This window comes from Pristis pectinata, chromosome 37, assembly GCF_009764475.1.
Source record: "Pristis pectinata isolate sPriPec2 chromosome 37, sPriPec2.1.pri, whole genome shotgun sequence".
NCBI lineage: Eukaryota > Metazoa > Chordata > Chondrichthyes > Rhinopristiformes > Pristidae > Pristis > Pristis pectinata.
The window spans coordinates 4009738-4031273 of NC_067440.1; the positions used below are offsets into that span (position 1 = coordinate 4009738).

The following is a 21536-nucleotide window of genomic DNA, read 5'->3' on the forward strand; positions in this document are numbered from 1 at the left end:
TCCATTGTATCTGTGCTGGCTCTCTGCGAGAACAATACAAATACTCTGACTCTCTGACCATTTCCCACAACCCGGCAACGTCTGTCACCTCCGGGCCCTGGTGAAAGCCGTGACGGAAACCGCCCCTACCAGCCTCTCAGGTTTCACCTTCACGGTGCTGCACACTCATCGCATGGACATGCATTTCCTCACATCGCCCTTGGTTCAGTTGTCAGGGCTCCCAACCCTTCCACCAATGGTGCAGTCCCTCTCTCTGTTCACCCTGACCAGACACTTCATGAATCTAAGCAGCTCCATTACGTCCCTTATTAACCTCAACTTGGAAGGGAACAATCCCAACCTCTCCACCTTCCCCTGTAATGAATGCCATTCATCTCTGGGATCATTCTGGGAATTCCCAGTGTCCTCAAATCCTTCCCAAAACACAGTGAGCCGAACCAGAGACAGAGTTCCAGCTGTAGCCAAGACAGTTTGACAAGGGTTCATGTTATCGTCTTTACTCCGTGCTCTGAGCCTGTGTCTGTGAAACCCGAGACCCTTCTACTTTATTGATCACTTTCCCAAACTCTCTCCGGCTACCCTCGATGACGTTGTCACCAACACCTCTCTTCCGTAGTATCTTCAGAGACAAAGGTTATTCAACGAGTGGAAAGTATTTCTCTGCAGTCCCAACGTGTGCCTTGCAGATGGTGGTAAAAGTCATGTGCCATCAGGAGGTGAGTCATTGATCACAACACACCAGCCTCTGACTTGCTGATGACCTCGGTACATGTGCAGCTGGTTTAACTGAGTGTCCTGTCAATGATGACCCCCCCCCCCCCCCAGGAGGTTGCTCTGGGGAAATCAGCAACAGTAATGTCCTTAAACGCCAGGAGAGGCGATTAGATTTTCTGGGGTTGGAGGTGCCCTTTGCCGGACATTTCTGTGGCAGAAATGTTCCCTGCTCCTCCTGCCCATCCCTGCAATGTGTCTGGGTCGTGCTGCATGCAGCAGTGGCTGTTCGCTCGCTGGAGTTGCTAATGGAATGGAGGTTTTTGCAGTCATTTTCGAACATCCCACGTCTGACCTTCTGATGGGAAGAAGGCCAGTGATGAAGCGTGACTGGTCCCATGACAGTGCGCTGAGGAGCTCCTGCAGTGATATCCTGGGGCTGGGCTCTGACAGCCACCACCTTTGTGCCATGTCTGCCTTCAAGCGCTTCAGTACAGACTGACCTTGGCTTTACCGGGGCTCCTAGATGCCACACTCGGTCAAATGCTCTCTCAGTGCCAAGGCAGCAGTGACTCTCACCTCAGCCCTGCGCCATGGCGGGACCACGGTTGTGATCAGGCCCAGAGCGAAACCCACACTGAGTCGGTTCTTGGTGAATAATGTCGATGTCTCTTTCCATAAACTCACCACTGGCTGAGAATAACTGACAGGTCCGTGGTCACCTGGTTTGGATTTGCCCTACCTTTTGTGAACATCACCTGTCAGGTGAGTGTGTGAACAGTAAGGGTAGACGGAGCTTCACTCTGTGTCTGACTCGTGCAGTTTCTGACTGGGGATTGATATGGGTGCTGCTGGTGAGGGAAGAGTTACAGATGCCTGTGGTGTCCTTATCAGCTTGAAAGAGGATTGTTCTGTCTCGCTCACTCTCTCTCACACTCGCTCTCTGTCTGTCATTGTCTCTCTCTCTCTCTTTCACTCTCTCTCTCTATCTCATACTCGCTCTCTCTCACACACACTCATTGTCTCTCTCTCGCTCGCTCTCCTTCTCAGTCTCGGTCTGTATCTGTCTCTGTTTGTCTCTCTCGTTATCACACACTTTCTCTCCATCTATCCACATCCATCTGTTTCTCTCTTTCACACTCCTCCCACTCTCTGACTCATCTTTTACCCCATCTTCCTCTCACTCTTCCTGTCTCACTTTATCCCGACTCATCCCAACTTCCGCTCTCCTGATTCCTCTTTTACCCTCCACTTTCCTTTCTCTCACTTTCTCTCTCTATGACTTCTGGAATGTGAATTATTACAGTCAATGGTTTCACTGGGTAACGGTCGCAGTTCTGGGATCTGCTGGTCCTCTGAGAGTTGAAGGTCTAAGTCCCACACAGAGTAACACAGAATGTTGAATGGTTTCACCTTGTGATCCATGGACAGGGAAGGAGAGCGAGTGAAGTTCAAGTGATGAGGAAGGAGAGTCGAGGGAGATGAGTAGTGAGGATCAGGACCAAGCAGTCTGAACATGGAAAATAGAACATAGAACAGCACAGCACAGGCCCTTTGGTCCACGATATTTTGCCGAACTAATTAAACCGGTGACCCCTAATTAATCTAATCCCTCTTCCCCGCACATCGACCATATCCCTCCCTTCCCTCTGCATATTCATCTAAGAATCACTTAAGCTCTCCTATGCTATCTGCCTCCACCACCACCCCTGGCAGCACATTTTCAGGCACCCACCACTCTCTGTGTAAAAAACTTGCCCCGCACATCTCCTTTGTACTTGTCCCCTCTCACCTTAAATACATACCCTTTATTACTGGACATCTCAATTCTGGGAAAAAGATACCAGCTGTTACTCCATCTATGCCTCGCATAATTTTATAAATTTCTTTTACATCTCCCCTCAGCCTCCGCCGCTCCATAGAAAACAGCCCCACTTTGTCCGACCTCTCTACACAGCACATGTACTCCTAACCAGGCAGCATCCTGGTAAACCTCCTCTGCACTCTCTCCAAAACCTCCACATCCTCCCTATAATGGGGCGACCAGAATTGAACGCGGTATTGCAGATGCTGACTAACCAGAGTTTCAGGCTCCGTTGAAAGGCCGAGGGGTCCAAGGGAAAGTGAGGAGGTGAACCCGACATTGGTTCAGGAGGAGGAACGATGTTCCCACCGAGAAGGTAGTGGGCACAGCGTCTCCCTTAAACAGTACTTGGGCATGTACTGAGGGTCCGTGACCTGCCGGGCTGTGGAGCCGGTGATGGACGGTAGGATTTGGTAAGTTTTTGACAGTCATCGATACGATGCACCAGTTGATGAGTACACCTGCAACAGCATTGGAGTTCAGCATCTCCCCCACGGGTCTCCCCCATCGATAACTGCCAATGGTCAGAAACAAACTGCGAGCCTCAAAGTCACTGTCGAGTTTACAGCAAAGTGCAAAAGTCCATGTGGACTGAAAAACATACATGCAGCAGAATCACAAGCACATAGCATCAGATACAGTATGTTCACAAGAAAAACATGAATTAAGCATAAATTATACAAGATTGAACAAGAAAAAAACAATTTATAACAAAAAAATAACAAAGCCCATTGTAGTGCACAGTGGTCATAGTGTTGCTGTACTGAGGTAGTAATTAGGGTTGTGCTGGTTGGTTCACGAACTGAATAGTTGAAGGGAAGTCGTTGTTCCTGAACCTGGTGGTGTCGGACTTCAGGCTTCTGTACCTCCTGCCCAATGGTAGCTGCGAGAATATGGCACAGCCCAGATAGTGTGGACCCTTGATGGTGGATGTTGCCTTCCTGATGCAGCACCTCCTGTAGATACTACCGATGGTGGGGAGGGATGTGCCATGATGTATTGGGCTGGGTCCCTACTCTCTGCAGCCTCTTACATTCCTGCGCATTCGAATTGCCGTCCCAGACCGTGATGCAACAGTCAGGATACTTCCAACAGTAAAATCTGTAGACGTTTATCAGAGTTTTTAGTGACGTGATGAACTTCCTGTATTTCTAAGAAAGTAAGGAAGCTGGGGCACCTTCCCTGTGATTGCATCAATGTGCTTGGTCAGGACAAGTCGTCCAATATGTCAACGCCCAGGAGTTTAAAACCGTTGACCCTGTCCACCGCCGAACCCCAGTGTACACTGGCGCATGTTCGCCCACTTCACCTCCCTGCACATATTTGTCTGTGCCAATAACGTTCAATTAGAATGTTTAGAAGGTGCCTGGGTCTATAGAAAACCCACTTTATTCATTCCTCACCCACCCTGTCCCCTGCCAGTGCAGCGTGCGCACAATGCAAGTCAACAACATCCCAATACTTCTTCAGCAACATTCTCCAAACCCACAGCTGACTCCCCACAGAACGGAGGGAGGGCAGAGAGAATTCCACCCATTCATACAGAACCCTGGGGCAGGGGGACTAGAACTGGATCCATCTCCATTCCCATCACCGGAAGGACTGCAGTGGTTCACGGAGCAGGGTCACCCGTTCCAAAGGGCGAAATTCAGCAGGCCAAAGATGTTGACTCTGACGGTGATGCTCAGATCCTGGGAAGGAATGAAAACTCGTTCATTCTAAAGCATTAACCACAGTCCCTGTGGGTGTATGTATCCAGTGATTGTGTGTGTGTGTGTGTGTGTGTGTGTGTGTGTGTGTGTGTGTGTGTGTGTGTGTGTGTGTGTGTGTGTGTGTGTGTGTGTGTGTGTGTGTCGATGTGTCGATCCCATCAGGCCCTGGGGACATATCTACCTTAATGTTCTTCGAGAGAATCAACAACTCCTGCTCTTCAGGTTCCATTCGGAGATCTGTTCAGTTTACGAACTGTTCTCAGGAATGAACCGCTGTACTAAACTTGAGAGGACTTGTGCCAGGTCAAGTACAACCCCTTGCCTGGTTGGACTATCTAGATATTGTTTCGAGAAGTCCTCTTGAATGCACTGAACAAATTATCTCAGCTGAGCCACTTTCACTGAGGGAGTCCCAGACAATGTTGGGGAACGGTGTGGGATTCCTGCAGGAAAGGAGGAATTTACGGAAAGGAATTTTTGGAATGTCTACGAGATGGCTTTCTTGAGCAGCTTATGTTAGAGCCCAATGGGCAACAGGCAGTTCTGGACGATGTTGTGTAATGAGGCAGACTTGATCAGGGAGATTAAGGTGAAGGAACATTGAGAAGACAGTGATCATAATATGACAGAATTCACCCTGCAGCTTGACAGAGAAGCTGAAACCAGATGGAACAATATTACAGTTGAGTAAATGTAACTACAGAGGCAGGAAGGAGGAGCTGGCCAGAATGGATTGGACTGGGACTCTACCAAGGAATACAGTGGAGCAGAAATGGATGTAATCCTGGGAGAAATTCAGGATACGCTACAGAATTTCATCCGAAGAAAGAAGAAGCACACTAAGGGGAGAACAAGGCAACCATGGCTGATAAGGGAAATCAGGGAGAACATAAAAGCCAAAGAGAAGGCAGACAATATAGCGAAGATTAGTGGGAACCCAAAGGATTGGGAAGACTTTAATAGCCAACAGAGGACATAAGGAAATTCTACAAGGGAGGAGAAGATGAAATATGTGGGTAAACTATCCAATAATATAAAAGAAGATTCCAGAAGTCTTTTTTTAGATATACAAATGATAAGAGAGAGGAAAGAGTGGATACTGGACCGCTTGAAAATGATGCTGGACAGGTAGCAATGGGGAACAGGGACATGACGGAGGAGCGAACTAAGTACTTTGTGTCAGCCTTCACAATGGAAGACACGTTTAACATGCCAGAAATTCAAGAGAGTTAGGGGACAGAGGTGAGTGTAGTGGCCTTTACTCAGGAGAAATTGCTGGGGATGCTGAAAAGTCTGAAGGTGGATAAGTCACCTGAACCAGATGGACTATACCCATAGTTCTGAAACAGGTAGCTGACGAGGTTGTGGAGGAATCAGTGGTGAACTTTAAGAATCACTGGAGTCAGGGAGGGACCCAGAGGACTGGAACATCACCCCTGTAAGAAGGGAGGGTGGCAAAAGACAGGAAATTATAGACCAGTTATCCTGACCTCAGTGGTGGTAAGATTTTAGAATCTATTACTAGGGATGGAATTTTGGAGTACTTGTAAGTATGTGATAAAATAGGCAAAGTCAGCATGGTTTCATAAAGGAAGATCTTGCCCGACAAATCTGTTAGAATTCTTTGAGGAGGCAACAAATAGGTTAGACAAAGCAGAGTCGGTGAATGTTATTTACTTGGATTTTCTGAAGGCCTTTGACAAAATGCCACATATGCGTCTGCTAAACAAGGTCAGAGCCCATGATGTTATAGGCAAGTCCCTGGCATGGATAGAAGATTGGCTGACTGGCAGAGAGTGGGGATAAAAGGGCATTTTCAGCATGGATCCCAGTAACTAGTGGAGTTCCGTGGGAGTCACAACTTTTCATTTTGTACGTTTATGATCTGGATGAAGGAACTGATGGCATTGTGGCCAAGTCTGCAGATGATACCAAGATAGGTGGACGGACAGGTTGTGTTGTGAAGTCAGGTAGTTTGCAGAAGGGCTAAGAGTCATAGAGTCATACAGCACGGAAACAGGCCCTTCAGCCCAAATGGTCCATGTCGACCAAGATTCCATCCAAGCTAGTCCCATTTGCCTGAAGTTTGGCCCAGATCCCTCTAAACCTTTCCCTCCATGGACCTGACCAAGTACCTTACAAGTGTTGTTAATGTACCTGCCTCAACCAATTCCTCTCCCAGCTCGTTCCATATACAAGCAATTCTCTGTGAAAAAGTTGTCCCTCAGGTTGCTATTAAATCTGTCCCGTCTCATATGAAATCTATGACCTCTAGTCCTTGATTCCCCAACTCTGGGAAAAAAGACAGTGCACACTCACCCTTTCTATGTCCCTCATAATTTTATACAGCTCTATAAGTTCACCCCTCATTCTCCAACGCTCCAGTGGAAAACGTCACAACCTGCTCAATAACACAGTCCCTCGAGTCCCAGCAAGATTCTTGCAAATCTGCTCTGCACTCTTTCCGGCTTAATGCATCTTCCCTAAAGCAGGGTGACCAAAACTGAACACTCACCAATGTGTTGTACAATGGCAACATAACATCCCAACTTCTATACTCAGCGCCCTGACTGGTAAAGGCCAGCATGCCAAAAACCTTCTTCACCTCCATGTCACCTGCAATGCCACTTCCAGGGAACCATGTCCTTGTACGCCTAGGTCCCTCTGTTCTACAACACTCCCTAGCGCGCTGTCATTCACTGTGAAATTCCTACCCTCATTTGTCTTCCCAAAATGCAACACCACGCATTTATCCAAATGTGGACAGGTTGGAAGAGTGGGCAAAGAAGTGGAAGATGGAATACAGCGGAGGGAAGTGTAGGGTTATGCACTTTAGTAGGAAGAATAAAGGTGTGGACTATTTGCTAAATGGGGGGCGAATTTAGAAATCAGAGGTGCAGAGGGAATTGGCAGTGCTGGTTCAGGATTCCCTGAAGGTGAACCTGCAGGTTGAGTTGGTAGCATGGAAGGCAAAGGCAATGTTAGCATTCAGATCAAGAGAAACAGAATTAAAAACAAGAACGTACTGCTGAGGCTTTATAAGGCTTTTGTTAGACCGTATTTGGAATATTGTGAGTAATTTTGGGCCCCATATCTATGGAAATATGTTATGGCCCTGGAGAGGGTCCAGAGAAGGTCCACAAGAATGATTTCAGAGAAGAAAGGAGCGTTTGATGTCTCTGGGCCTGTACTCGATGGAGTTCAGAAGGATGAGGGGGGATCTCATAGAAACCTACCAGATACTGAAAGGCCTGGATGGAGTGGACGTGGAGAGGATGTTTCCATCAGTGGGAGAGCCTGGGATCCGAGGGCACAGCGTCAGATAAAGGGACGTCCCTTTAGAACTGAGAAGAGGAGGAATTTCTTCAGCCAGAGGACGGTGAATCTGTAGAATTCGTCGCCATGGACGGCTGTGGAGGCCAAGTCATTGGGTGTAGTTAAGGCAGAGCTGGACAGGTTGTTGATTGGTCAGGGCGTTAAGGGTTATGGGGAAAAGGCAGGAGAATGGATTTGAAAAAATACAGCCATGAGTGAATGACAGAGGAAACTCAATGGGACGAATGGCCTCATTCTGCTCCTATATCTTATGGTTCTGGAAATTCAACCCCACCCCCCACGCCTGTCTGAAATAAGATCTGAGAATGCCATAAACACTCAGCAGGTCAGGCGGCATCAGTGGAGAAAGGATCAGAGATAATGTTACAGAATGAAGACCCGTCGTGTGAGGATAGAAACAGCATTTTACGCTTTTATTTCAGATTTACAGCATCTGCAGTTTTGCTATTTTCTCTTAGTTTACCTCCTTTCTGCCCACACTCTCTCCATCCTTTCTCTCCTGTCCCTTTCACTCTCACTCTCTCTGTGTCGAGGTAGTCTTGAGGAGGATTTGATAGAATGCATCCGTGATAGCTTTCTCAAACAGTACGTCAGTGAACCTGCAAGGGAAAATGCTATCTTAGATCTGGTATTAATACAGGTAAAATTAATGATCTTGTAGTTAGGGATTCTCTTGCAAAGAGTGATCACAGTATGATTGAATTTCTCATACTAATGGAGGATGCAACAGTTCGATCTAAAACCAGAGTGTTTTGCCTAAACGAGGCAGACTACAACGTGATGAGGGAGGAGTTGGCTGGTGTGGGCTGGAAACACAGGCTATATGGTGGGACAGTTGAGGAACAGTGGAAGATTTTCAAAGAGATTTTACACAGTGCTCAAAATATCTATATACCAGTTAAAAGCAAGGACAGTAAGGGTGGGGAGAGCCAGCCTTGGATAACAAAGGAAATAAAGAAAGGCATCCAGCTAAAAGCTCATGCCTGCAAAGTCATCAAGAGTAGTGGGAAACTGGAAGGCTGGGAAAACTTTAAGAAGCAGCAAAGAACCACTGATCAAGCAATAAGTAATGGGAAGATAGATTATAACAATAAACTAGAGCTAAATATAAAAACAGACAATAAATATTTTTATTATTATATAGAACAGAAAAGGATGGATAAAGTGAGCATAGGTCCCGTGAAAGACGAGAAAGGAGTATTAATAGTGGATAATGTGGACATGGCCGAGGCCTTGAACAAAAATTTTGTGTCGGCCTTCACGGTGGAGGACATGTCTAACATGCCAAATAGGGATGTTATGGATGCGATGGGAGGTGAGGACCTCGATACAATCGCTGTCACTAAAGAAGTAGTGCTGGGCAAACCAGTGGGCCTAAAGGTAGACAAGTCCCCTGATCCTGATGGGATGCATCCCAGGTTACTGAAAGAAATGGTAGAAGTTATAGTAGAGGCCTTTGTGATAATTTACCAAAATTCTCTGGACTCTGGACAGGTCCCGATGGATTAAAAGACAGCAATTATCATGACATAGTCTGAAAAGGGACGTAGGCAATAGGCCAGTTTGCTTGAAGTCTGTAGTCGTGGAAATGCTTGAAGCATCATTAAGGAAGAAATGGTGAGACATCTGGATGGAAGTGGTTCAATCAGGCAGACACAGCATGGATTCAGGAGGGGCAGGTCCTGTTTGACCAACTTTGGAGTTCTTTGAGAATATAGTGAGCACAGTGATAGAGGGGAACAGTTGGATGTTGTATACTTGGATTTCTAGAAGGTGTTCGTTAAGGTGCCGCGGAAAAGACATCCGTATGAGAAGGATGTATGGAGTTGGGGTAATGTATTAGCATGGATAGAGGATTAGTTAACCAATAAAGGGCAGAGAGTAGAGATAAATGGGTGCTTCTCTGGTTGGCAATCAGTGGTGAGCGGGGTGCCGCGGGATCCGTGCTGGGCCCGCAACTGTTCACAATATACATTAATGATTTGGAAGAGGGGACCGAGTGTAGCATATCTAAGTTTGCCAATGATGTTAAATTGAGTGAAAAAGCAAATAGTGCAGAGGATGCGGAGAGATATAGATAGGTTAAGTCACTGTGCAAGCGTCTGGCAGATGGAGTCCAATGTTGGGAAATGTGCGGTCATCCCCTTTGGAAGGAAAAGTAGAAAATCGGATTATTATCCAAATGGTGAAAGATTGCAGCATGCTGTTGTGTAGAGGGACTTGGGAATGCTTGTGCATGAATCACAAAAGGTTGGTTTGCAGGCGCAACAGATTATCAAGAAGTCAAATGGAAGGTTGGCCTTCATTGCTGGAGGGATTGAATTTAAGAGCAGGAAGGTTACGTTGCAACTGTAGAGGGTACTGTTGAGGCCTCACCTGGAGTACAGCGTGCAGTTTTGGTCTACATACTTGAGGAAAGATATACTGGCTTTGGAGGTGGTGCAGAGGAGGTTCACCAGGTTGATTCTGGAGATGCAGGGTTAGCCTAAGAACAGAGATTGAGTCATCTGGGACTAACCTCACTGGAATTCAGGAGAATGAGAGGGGATCCTATAGAAACATATAAAATTATGAAAGGGGATAGATAAGATAGAGGCAGGAAGGTTGCTTCCACTGGTAGGTGAGACCAGAACTAGGTGACATAACCTCAAGGTTCGGGGGAATAGATTTAGGATGGAGATGAGAAAGAACTGCTTTTCCCAGAGAGTAGTGAATCTGTTGAATTCTCTGCCCAGGGAAGAAGTAGAGTCTACCTCATTAAATATATTTAAGACACAGTTAGCTATATTTTTGCATAGTAGGAGAATTAAGGGTTATGGGGAAAAGGCAGGTAGGTGGAGCTGAGTCCACAGCCAGATCAGCCACGGTCCTTTTCAATGGCGTAGCAGGAGCGATGGGCCAGATGGTCCCCTCCTGCTCCTGTTCCTTATGTTCTTGTGTCTCTCCCTTTCTCTATTTCCCTTTCCGAAATCTAAACAGTAAATGTCATTGTTTCACTTGGTCAGGTTGCTGATCCTTGCTGAGTTCAAAATGGTTTATTCTTTAATCCCACACAGGGGGACAGGTGAATCGGCTGGTTTAATCTGGCAGTGCGTGAACACTGAGCAAGGGTGTCAGACAGGACGGCGTCTGGAGGGGATCAAGTTCCGTTCTGAAGGTAAATATTTAACCGTCCACTAACTTCAGCAACAGCTTCAGAGATGAGGCAGAGAGAGAGACTCAGAGAGATACAGAGAAAGATAGAGAGAGACACACAGAACATAAAGGAAGGGGGAGGGAGAGGGAAAGAGAGAGCGAGAGGGAGAACATGAAGGAAGTGGCGAAGGAGAGGGAGAGACTGAGAGAATCAGAGAGAAAGAACATAAATAATGAAGGGGAGGGATAAACTGAGGGAGAGAGATCACATAACAAAAGGGGGGAGAGAGAAAGAACGCACAGAGGAAGGGAGAGAGAGAGGTTGAGAGAGACACACAGAGAGAGACATGAAGGAAGAAGGGGAGGGAAACGGACAGCGAGAGACAACTTGAAGGAGGGAGGGAGGGGGAGAGGGAGCGGGAGCGATAAACATGAGGACGAGGAACGGGAAGCAACGCCAGGAGGAGGGACGGAGAACATCAAAGCCCCTGGGATACAAGGCAAAGTGTGGATTGACCAAGGACTGGCGGTGGGAGGAAGCAGAATGAGAGGGCGGGTGTGACCCAGGGCTCCGCGGCACTGTTCCGAACGGCCGGGATTCCAGTGCCCACACCTGTCGATCAGTCCGCGATGACCGAGCCTGTGGACATTACAGGACAGGGTGGGTGTGGGGCCGGGGATGGGGTGGGGACACTGGGCTGCAGGAACTTTGGGTGGGTTTGAGGATCTGACAGTTCCAGAGAAGTTGTTCCCTCCATGGAGGAGGTAGGCGCCAGGTGTTGTTGCAGCCTCAGTTACCAGCAGTTCATGGGGTATCCGCGTTGATTTGTTATCCGTGGGGATTCGGTGCCCGTGTCCATGTGAATGACGAGCATCTGCCACCGGACCAGAGCTGGCCGCTGACTGCCAGATGTGCTGTGACCTCTGGCTCACCTCTCTCACCAGCTTTGTTCTCTCAGGGATCGGAAGAGGTGTTTCACTTTTTGAGACAGATAGTTGGGTTCGGAATCGGTGGCTGCGATTCGCTGATGATTCCTGGACCATTTATTTCATCAATAATCCTGGCATCTGCTGAGATAGTGATCTCAGGTGCTGAGGAAGGGACAAGAGTGGGGATATTAAACAAACATTAGGTCATCAGTGCACAGAAACAGGCACTGATTCCTCACCTGATCAGGGCTCTTTATGTCCTGTGATTGTGCTGGGTCTGCATCAGAGTAACAATTTTTCCTCAGATCCTCAGCATCCCACTCCTCACCTTACATCCTGGGGTTGTAGACATGTCACTTCACACCGGACTTCCTCAAGACTGCATCACAAAACCAGCCTGAACCACATTTGCAAAGTGCTGCTGTACAACAACAGTAGTCTGGACTACCTGACCCTGCAGAAGCTCACTGTGCCTCCGGATCACTGATGCCTCCCATCATGTGTGTGGATTATGTCACAAACTCACTTCTCACGTTATACCACAGTGTGGTTAGTCCTGAATGATGTACACGCTGACACATTGCTGCATCCTCATTGCTCCACAGGGCGATAAGCTTCTTTTCAAATCAGCCCAAGTGTACAGGGTTGGACCAGGAAAAGGAGTCAGCGTTTGCTGTGGTTCCATGGTGTAACGGTGAGCACTCTGGACTCTGAATTCAGCGATCCGAGTTCAAATCTCGGTGGAACTTGTTTGCTGTCAAGTGTTGTGCTGCCCTTGCGGATGCATCCGGAGGTTGTGCCTCCGAACATTTGATGAACCAAGGCAGCCATCTGAGCTTTCGCTGCAATTCGTTTCATTCAAGGTCTCAGTACAATTCCATGGGTCCTGAGATCGTACATTTTGAAGAACTGTCAGATAATGAGTTAAGCGATCAGATCAAGGAGAAGTGGAGATCCATGAGAATCTTCAAGAAATTCAGTCCATTCATTGCGAAACAGACTGAGTAGAAGAATTGAAGCCAGAATGGGCAGTCAGTTTGATTACTTACGATGTGGTATAATGTGTGAGGTGAGTTTATGACATTATCCTTGTACAGGATGGGAGGATATCGGAGTTACAGAGTCACAGTGAGCTTCTGCAGGCTCAGGTAGTCCAGACCGCTGTGGTTATACAGCAGCACTGTGCAAATGTGGTTCAGGCTTGTTTTGCGATGCATCGTCTTGAGAAAATACGTTAACGTTAAGGATCCAGAGAATCGGAGATATCACAGTGGGAATTTATGTGTGGAGACACGGGAGATGGGCAAGGTGTTAAGTGAACACTTCTCCTCAGTACTTACCGTGACTTTCGGAACTGGGAAAGAGTGAGTTCAGGGAAGAGAACCGAAACAAGTCAACATTACAAAGGAGGAAGTGTTGGTGGCGTTGAAGTGCATCAAGGTGTATAAATACCTGGGGTCTTGGCATGCTTCTCCTGGCCCAAGTGCTGACTGCTTTCCTGGCCCAACCCTGTACACTTGGGCTGAAGCATCATGAAAGTCTCCCCATACTTTCGGAATTACAATCCAATTCATCTGAAAACCACCCTGAACACGTTAAGCATGTTAGTTACAAATATGAGCTGAATTAAATGTTTTATACTAAATAAGGGCGAATGTCCACAGTGTGAAGATATATTTCGCTGGCTGGTGGGGGACACAACGGAGCACATGGCTGGAGCTCTGATGGAGACTTCACTGGCCACAGATTTGGTTTTGTCTGACAGGTGGTGAACACATGTGCTCCTTTATACAGGCCGTGCCACAGGAAAAAGCCGGGTACTCGTAGCTCAGTAAGTCTAACATCTCTGACAGAGAAATTATTAAAGGTAGCTCTCAGGGACAGGATTGATCTAGACTTGGAAAGGCAGTGATTGCTGGATGGTCAGTGTGGTTTTGTTCTTCTGAAATCCAGCATCAGTAATCTGACTGAATGTTTTGAACGGGTAACACAGTTTATTCACGAGGACAGTTCAGTGGACGTTGGACTTTACTGAGGCCTTTGACAAGGACCGGCGTTATAGACTGAACCAAACGTTTCCAGCCAGGGCAGGTTGGATCCAACATTGACTTGGAAACTTGAGGCAGAGGGTAGGGGAGTGTTTGCGTTTCTGACAGTAAGTCAGTGACCAGCGGTCACGGAGTCATTGTGTTTTACAGTAGAGAAATGTGCCCTTCGGCCCACCATATCCGTGCCGGCCATTTGCCGATCCATACAACTCACATCTGCCTGCATTAAGGCCGTGTCCTTCTGTGTCTGTCTGTTAGGTGTTTCTGTAAATGTCCCATCAATGTGGTGCTGGTCTGATTCCGCCCCCTCCTCCCAGCGCGCTTTGATATCACCCACTCTCTGTGTAAAAACTTACCCCACAGATCGCCTGTAAGCCTCCTTTTTCCCACCATAAACCTGTTCCCTCTTACTGTTGGTCTCCAACCAGAGGTAAATGATGATTACTATCTTGCCTTATACCTGCCTCTTAAAATCGGAAACACGTCTGTCATAGAAGACAGAACAGTACAGCACAGGAACAGGCCGTTTGTCGCACGATGTCTCCTTCAAATATGATGCCAATTAAACAATTCCTCCCCCGCCTGCACATGATCCACATCCTTCCATTCCCTGCATATTCCTGTGTCTAACAGCCTTTTAAATGCTACTCTCTCCTTCCACCACACCCACAGCCTGTTCCAGTAGCCCTCCGCTCACTGCATAAGCAACCTTACCAGCACATCTCCTTTGAACTTTCCCGGTCTCACTTAAAATGCATGCCCCCTCGTTCTTGCGATTTCTGTCCTGGGAACACCAGCCCAGCCTATTCAATCTCTCCACGTATAAAAAACGTACACTTTAAATCCCCTTTGAACCTCCTTCATCCCACTTTAAACCTGTGCCCTCTTGTTGTTGATTCCCAACCATGGGAAAAAGATTTTGACCATCCAATCCTTCTCCGACTCTCATAATATTATACACCTCTATCAGGTCACCTCTCAGCCTCCTTCACTCCAGGCAACACGAGCCCAGCCTGTCCAATCCCTTCCCTAACTAAACTCCTCCAATTCAGGCAACACCCTGGTAAGTCTCCTCTGCACTCTCTCCAGTACAATCACGACGTTTCTCTATTGTGCCGACCAGAACTGCACACAATTTTGCAAGTGTGGCCTCACTTATAAATTTCCAACATAATATTGCAACTCTTCTCTTTTGTGCCCTGAACAATGATGTACACATGCTATCCGCCTTTTTCAACATCCTTTCAAACATTGTTGCCACTTTCCAGGTACGATGGACATGGATCCAAAAGTCTCTCTGCTCTTCACCATTCGCTGGTGATCCACCATTTATCGGACACTTCCCACCCTTACATGATCTTAGAAAAGCATCACCTCACACTTGTCAGCATTAAATTCCATCTGCCAACACTCTGCCCAACTTTCTAACTGATCTGTATCCTGCTGTAGGCTGAGACAACCTTCTTCAAAGTCTAAATCACAATTTTTGTAAAAACCGACCACTCATACCTTGTCCACTCACGTCCATGTACATCACAAGGAGCAGAGATAGAAGCACCGATCTCTGTGGTACACCACCTTAAAATATCATTCAAGGCTTTTGTCCAATTCATGGGTCTTAGGAGGTGTTGGGTGGGGTGCTTCATTCAAGTCGGGATAGGTGTTTGCAGCAAGTGACAAGCCCCTCCAGCTGGAATGAGACATTTTCCTGGTGGGGAGATGAAGGAAGTGAGTTGTCAGGGCAGTGAGCAGATTCCATGGTGTAATGGTGAGCACTCTGGACTTTGAATCCAACGATCCGAGTTCGAATCTCGGTGGAACCTTTCTGTTGGTGATTTGGCAGTTGGCCAATTTAAGACATGCAAGTTGAAAGTCCGGGCTTCTCGGCAGCGTTAGGGATATGGTGCGTTGCTCATTCAGTTATTTAGTAACACCAGTCTGTCCTTTGTGCTGCTAAATCAGCAGAAGGCAGACTTGCTGTCTGGTGCGGTGAACCAGAGTATTTTGTGGAGCGCCATGGTCAACTACGTGGACAGAGTTAAACAACAGAGTCAACACTCAGCGGTCCGGTCTCCGGATACAATCAGTTTATTCACGTCCCTGCAGATAAATAGCTCACAGGCATTTCCACTGAGTTACAGACTTTTGTGGATTTTGCACAGAAAATGCAGCGACACCCTCTGAACTGTCAGCTTCCTGGTGTTCACAGCATTTAACACTTTCTGGCACTGAAATCCACCGACCCTGTACACCTTGCTAACCCTGTTGCATCAGCGGCTTCTGCAATCCAAGTCCTGGTTATTATGACTGTCCTTCTCGTTCAACTTTGAAAATTATCACAACCCACTTCACAGAGTCATATTTGGGCAGGATGGACTCTGAGACGTCGTTGTGTCCTGTGCTGAGGATGTGGTTGTTTGGTCTGTGGATCTGCTGTTGTCGTGGTGATCAGGTGCAAAGAGAATAAAGGCACATCTTAAACCCGTACTGTCCCTCTCTGTACTTGTACACTGGAAATTTTTTTTCTTTACACTCCTCATTAATACTTTGACCTTCCCAGTGAGGTGATCAGTGTCTCTTGTCAGTACTCACTTAACACCGGACTTCCACAAGACTGCATCACAAAACCAGCCTGAATCACATTTACACAGCGATGCTGTATAACCACAGCGGTCTGGACCAACTCACCCTGCAGAAGCTCACTGTGACTCTGTATCTCTAATAACCTCGCATCCTGAGTGAGGATAACGTCACAAACTCACTTCACACGTTATACCTCAGTGTGGGTAGTCCTGAAGGATGTCCACATTGACACATTGCTGCATCTTCATTTCTCCACAGGGGGATATGTTTCTTGCCTCCTCCGCCTTAGTGTACAGGGTTGGGCCACGAGAAACAGTCAGCATTTGCTGTGGTTCCATGGTGTAATGGTGAGCACTCTGGACTCTGAATCCAGAGATCCGAGTTCAAATCTCGGTGGAACCTGTTTGCTGTCAAGTGTTGTGCTTCCCTTGCGAATGCATGCAGAGGTCGTGTCTACGAACGTTTTATGAAACAAAGCAGTCATCAGAGCTTTCGCTGGAATTTGTTTCATCCAAGATCTCAGTCCAGCTCCATGGGTCCTGAGATTCTACATTGTGCAGGTCTTTCGGGATTATGAGTTAAACGCTCAGATCAAGGAGAAGTGGAGATCCATCAGAATCGTCAAGAAATTCAGTCCATTCATTGCGAAGCAGACGGAGGAGAAGAATTGCTCCTGGCCCAAATTCTGACTGCTTCTCCTGGCCGAACACTGTACACTTGGGCTGAAGCATGCCAAGGCCCCAGGGATTTATCCACCTTGATGCACATCATGTCCACCAACACTTCCTACTTTGTAATGTTGACATGTTTCGGGATACCACGGTTCTCTCCCGGAACTCACTCATTCCCAGTTCCGACGTCACGGTAAATACAGTGTAAAAGTGTTCATTTAACAACTTGCCCATCTCCCGTGTCTCCATCTCTCCATTAACGTCTCCCTGTTCTTGCGTGATTACAAGCCAATTCATCTGAAACCGCACTGAACACGTTACGAATGTTACATATAAGAATGTGCAGATGTTAAATGTTTTATACCAAATAAGGTTGGATGTCCCCAGGGTGAGGAGATGTTTCGCAGTCTGGTGGGGGACACAACGGAGCACATGGCTGGAGTTCTGATGGAGACTTCACTGGCCACAGATCCGGTTCCCTGTGACAGGCGGTGAAGAAAAGTGTTCCTTTATACAGGCCAGGCCACAGGGAAAGGCCAGGTAATTTTAGCTCAGTAAGTTTGACATCCTTGACAGGGAAATTACTAAATGTAACTCTCAGGGATAGGATTGATCCAGACTTGGAAAGGCAGGGATTGTTTGGAAACGGTCAGTGTGTCTTTGTTCATGGGAAATCCAGCCTCAGTAATCTAATAGAAGGTTTTCAAGAGGTCACTCAGTTTATTCACGAGGACAGGTCAGTGGCCGTTGGACTATAGTGAGGCTTTTGTCAAACACCGGCGTTATAGACTGATCAAAGGTTTCGATCTCATCGGACCCAGGGCAGGTTGGATACAACATTGACTTGGCAACTTTAGGCAGGGGGTGGGGGTGTGTTTGCGTTTCTGACTGTAAGTTAGTGACCGGCGGTCATGGAGTCATTGTGTTGTACAGCACAGAAATGGGCCCTTCGGCCCACCACATCCGTGCCGACCATTTGCCCATCCACACGACTCACATCTGCCTGCATTAGGGCCGTGTCCTTCTGTGTCTGTCTGTTAGGTGTTTCTGTAAACGTCCCGTCAATGTGGTGCTGGTCTGATTCCACCCCCTCCTCCGACAGCGCTCTCCGATATCACCCACTCTCTGTGTAAAAACTTACCCCTCAGATCACATTTAAACCTCCTTCCTCCCACCATAAACCTGTGCCCTCTTGTTGTTGATCTCCATATCTGCCTTATGCCTGCCTCTTATAATCCGAAACAAGTCTGTCGTAGAACACAGAACAGTACAGCACAGGAACAGGCCCTTTGACCCACGATGTCTGCGTCAAACAGGATGGCAAATTAAACAATTCCTCCCCCGCCTGTACATGATCCACATCCTTCCATTCCCTGAATATTCCTGTGTCTAACAGCCTCTTAAATGCTACTATCTCCTACCACAACCGCAGCCTGTTCCAGTAGCCCTCCGCTCACTGTGTACACAACCTGACCGGCACATCTCCTTTGAACTTTCCCTCCTCACCAAGAATGCATGTCCCCTCGTTCTTGAGATTTCTACTCTGAAGACACCAGCCCAGTCTATCCAATCTCTCCCTGTGTAAAACACGTACACTTTAAATCCCTTTAAACCTCCTTCATCCCACTTTAGTCTTGTGCCCTCTTCATGTTGATTCCCAACCATGGGAAAAAGATTTTGATCATCCACACTTTCTCTACCTCTCATAATCTTATAATCCTCTATCATGTCACCTCTCCGCCTCCTTCACTCCAGGCAACACCAGCCCAGCCTGTCCAACCTCTCCCCTAACAAAAGTCCTCCAATCCAGGCAACATCCTGGTGAGTCTCCTCTGCACTCTCTCCAGTGCAATCACGTCTTTTCTCTATTGTGCAGACCAGAACTGCACACAATTCTGCAAGTGTCGCCTCACTCATAAAGTTACAACATAATATTGCAATTCTTCTCTTCTCTGCCCTGAACAATGAGGCACACATGCCATCCGCCTTCTTCACCATCCTAACCACCTGCGTTGCCACTTTCAAGGTCCGATGGACATGGACGCCAAAGTCTCTCTGCTCTTCAATATTCCCTGCTGACCCACCACTTATCGGACACGTCCCAACCTTGGATGATCTGCCAATAGCATCACCTCACACTTGTCAGCATTAAATTCCATCTGTCAACACTCTGCCCAACAGTCTAACTGATCTGCATCCTGCTGTAGACTGAGACAACTTTCTTCAATATCGACATCACAAATTTTTGTGAAAACGGACCACTCATACTTTGTCCACTCACGTCCATGTACATCACAAAGAGCAGAGATAGAAGCACCGATCGCTGTGGTACACCACCTTAAAATATCATTCAAGGCTTTTGTCCAATTCATGGGTCTTAGGAGGTGTTGTGTGGGGTGATTCATTCTTGTCTTGAGAGGTGTTTACAGCAGATGACAAGCTCGACCCGCTGGAAGGAGACAGAGGGAAGGGAATTGTCAGGGGAATGTGCTGGTTCCATGGTGTAATGGTGAGCACTCTGGACTTTGAATCCAGCGATCCGAGTTCGAATCTCGGTGGAACCTTACCGTTGGTGATTTGCAGTTGGCCAATTTAAGACGTTCAAATTGACAGACCGGGTTTCTTGTCAGAGTTGGGGATGTGGTGCCTTGCTTCTTCAGTTATTTTGTAACGCCAGCCTGTCCTCTGTGAGGCTAAATCAGCAGAAGGCAGACTTGCTGTCTGGTGCTTTGTGCCGGAGTATATTGTGGAGCGTTCTGGTCAACTACGTGTACAGAGTTAAATAACAGAGTCGACACTCAGCAGTCCGGTCTCGGGATACAAGCAGTTTATTCACGTCCCTGCAGATAAACAGCTCACAGGCATTTTAATCATAATATGCAGCGACACACTCTGAACTGTCAGCTTCCTGGTCTTCACAGCATTTAACACTTTCTGGCACTGAAAATCCAACGACCCTGTACACCTTGCTAACCCTGTTGCATCAGCGGCTTGTGCAATCCAAGTCCTGGTTATTATTACTGTTCTCGTTCAGCTTTGAAAATTATCACAACCCACTTCACTGAGTCAGATTTGGGCAGGATGGTCTCTGAGGCGTCCTGGTGTCCTGTGGTGAGGATGTGGTTGCCTGGTCTGTGGATCTTCTGTTGTCGTGATGATCAGGTGCAGAGGGAATCCAGACACATTCTGAACCCGGACTGTCCCTCTCTGTTCTTGTACACTGGATAGTTTTTTCATCACACTCCCCATTATTCCTTTGACCTTCCCAATGAGGTGGTCAGTGTCTCTGGTCGATACTAACTTCACACCGGACCTCACAAGACTGCATGACAAAAGCAGCCTGAATAACATTTTCACAGTACTGCCTTATAACCACAGCGGTCTGGACTACCTGACCCTGCAGAAGCTCACTGTGACTCTGTATCTCTGATACCCTCACATCATGAGTGGGGATAGTGTCACAAACTCACTTCACACGTTATACCGCAGTGTCGGTAGTCCTGAATGATGTCCACACTGACACGTGGCTGCATCTTCGTTGCTCCACAGGAGGATAAGTTTCTTACCTCCTCTACCTTCGTGTAAAGGGTTGGGCTAGGTAAAGCAGTCAGCATTTGCTCTGGTTCCATGGTGTAATGGTGAGCACTCTGGACTCTGAATCCAGCGATCCGAGTTCAAATCTCGGTGGAACCTATTTACTGTCAAGTGCTGTACTGCCCTTGCATATGCATGCAGAGGTTCTGTCTCCGAACTTTTGATGAAGCAAAGCAGCCATCAGAGATCTCCCTGCAATTCTTTTCAGTCAAGATCTCAGTCCAGCTACATGGGTCCTGAGGTCGTGCATTATGCAGGTCTTTCGGGTAATGAGGTAAACGATCATATCAAGGAGAAGTGGAGATCCATGAGAATCTTGAAGACGTTCAGACCATTCATTGGGAAGCAGACTGATGAGAAGAATTGAAGCCAGAATGGGCAGTCAGTTTGGTTACTTACGATGTGGTATAATGTGTGAGGTGAGTTTATGACATTATCCTTGTGCAGGATTGGAGGGTATCAGAGTTACAGTGAGTTTCTGCAGGCTCAGGTCGACCAGACTGCTGTGGCTATATAGCAGCACTGTGCAAATGTGGTTCAGGCTTGTTTTGGGATGCATCGTCTTGAGAATATGCGGTAATCTTTAGGATACAGAGGATGGGCAAGTTGTTAAATGAACACTTCTCAGTATTTACCTTGACGTCGGAACTGGGAACGAGTGAGTTCAGGGAAGAGAACCGTGTTATCCCGAAACATGTCAACATTACAAAGGAGAAAGTGTTGGTGGAGTTGATGTGCATCAAGATGGATAAATCCCTGGGGCCTTGGCATGCTGCTCCTGGCCCAAACCTGTACACTTGGGCTGAAACATCATTAACGTCTCCCTGTTCTTTCGGGATTACAAGCCAATTCATCTGAAACCACACTTGAACACGTTACGCATGTTACATATAAGAACATGCAGATATTAAATGTTTTATACCAAATAAGGGTGAATGTCCCCAGGGAGAAT

At 47.2% G+C, this 21536-nt stretch overlaps 1 long non-coding RNA gene and 5 other non-coding genes across 6 annotated transcripts; 5 read left to right on the forward strand and 1 right to left on the reverse strand.

Moving 5' to 3' along the window:
• Nucleotides 1-4154: 4154 nt before the first annotated feature.
• On the reverse strand, nt 4155-15368 carry LOC127586709 (uncharacterized). Its single transcript, XR_007958720.1, has 3 exons — nt 15246-15368; nt 8087-8222; nt 4155-4266 (listed from the first exon to the last, which is right to left on the reverse strand). It is a non-coding gene; the product is annotated as an uncharacterized LOC127586709 (long non-coding RNA).
• Nucleotides 12366-12437, forward strand: trnaq-cug (transfer RNA glutamine (anticodon CUG)). Its single transcript has one exon. It is a non-coding gene; the product is annotated as a tRNA-Gln (tRNA).
• A 119-nt stretch (nt 15369-15487) lies between the features above and the next one.
• On the forward strand, nt 15488-15559 carry trnaq-uug (transfer RNA glutamine (anticodon UUG)). Its single transcript has one exon. It is a non-coding gene; the product is annotated as a tRNA-Gln (tRNA).
• Nucleotides 15560-16649: 1090 nt separating this feature from the next.
• On the forward strand, nt 16650-16721 carry trnaq-cug (transfer RNA glutamine (anticodon CUG)). Its single transcript has one exon. It is a non-coding gene; the product is annotated as a tRNA-Gln (tRNA).
• A 2761-nt stretch (nt 16722-19482) lies between these two features.
• On the forward strand, nt 19483-19554 carry trnaq-uug (transfer RNA glutamine (anticodon UUG)). The gene has a single exon. It is a non-coding gene; the product is annotated as a tRNA-Gln (tRNA).
• A 1057-nt stretch (nt 19555-20611) lies between these two features.
• trnaq-cug (transfer RNA glutamine (anticodon CUG)) lies at nt 20612-20683 on the forward strand. Its single transcript has one exon. It is a non-coding gene; the product is annotated as a tRNA-Gln (tRNA).
• The last annotated feature ends 853 nt before the right edge of the window (nt 20684-21536 follow it).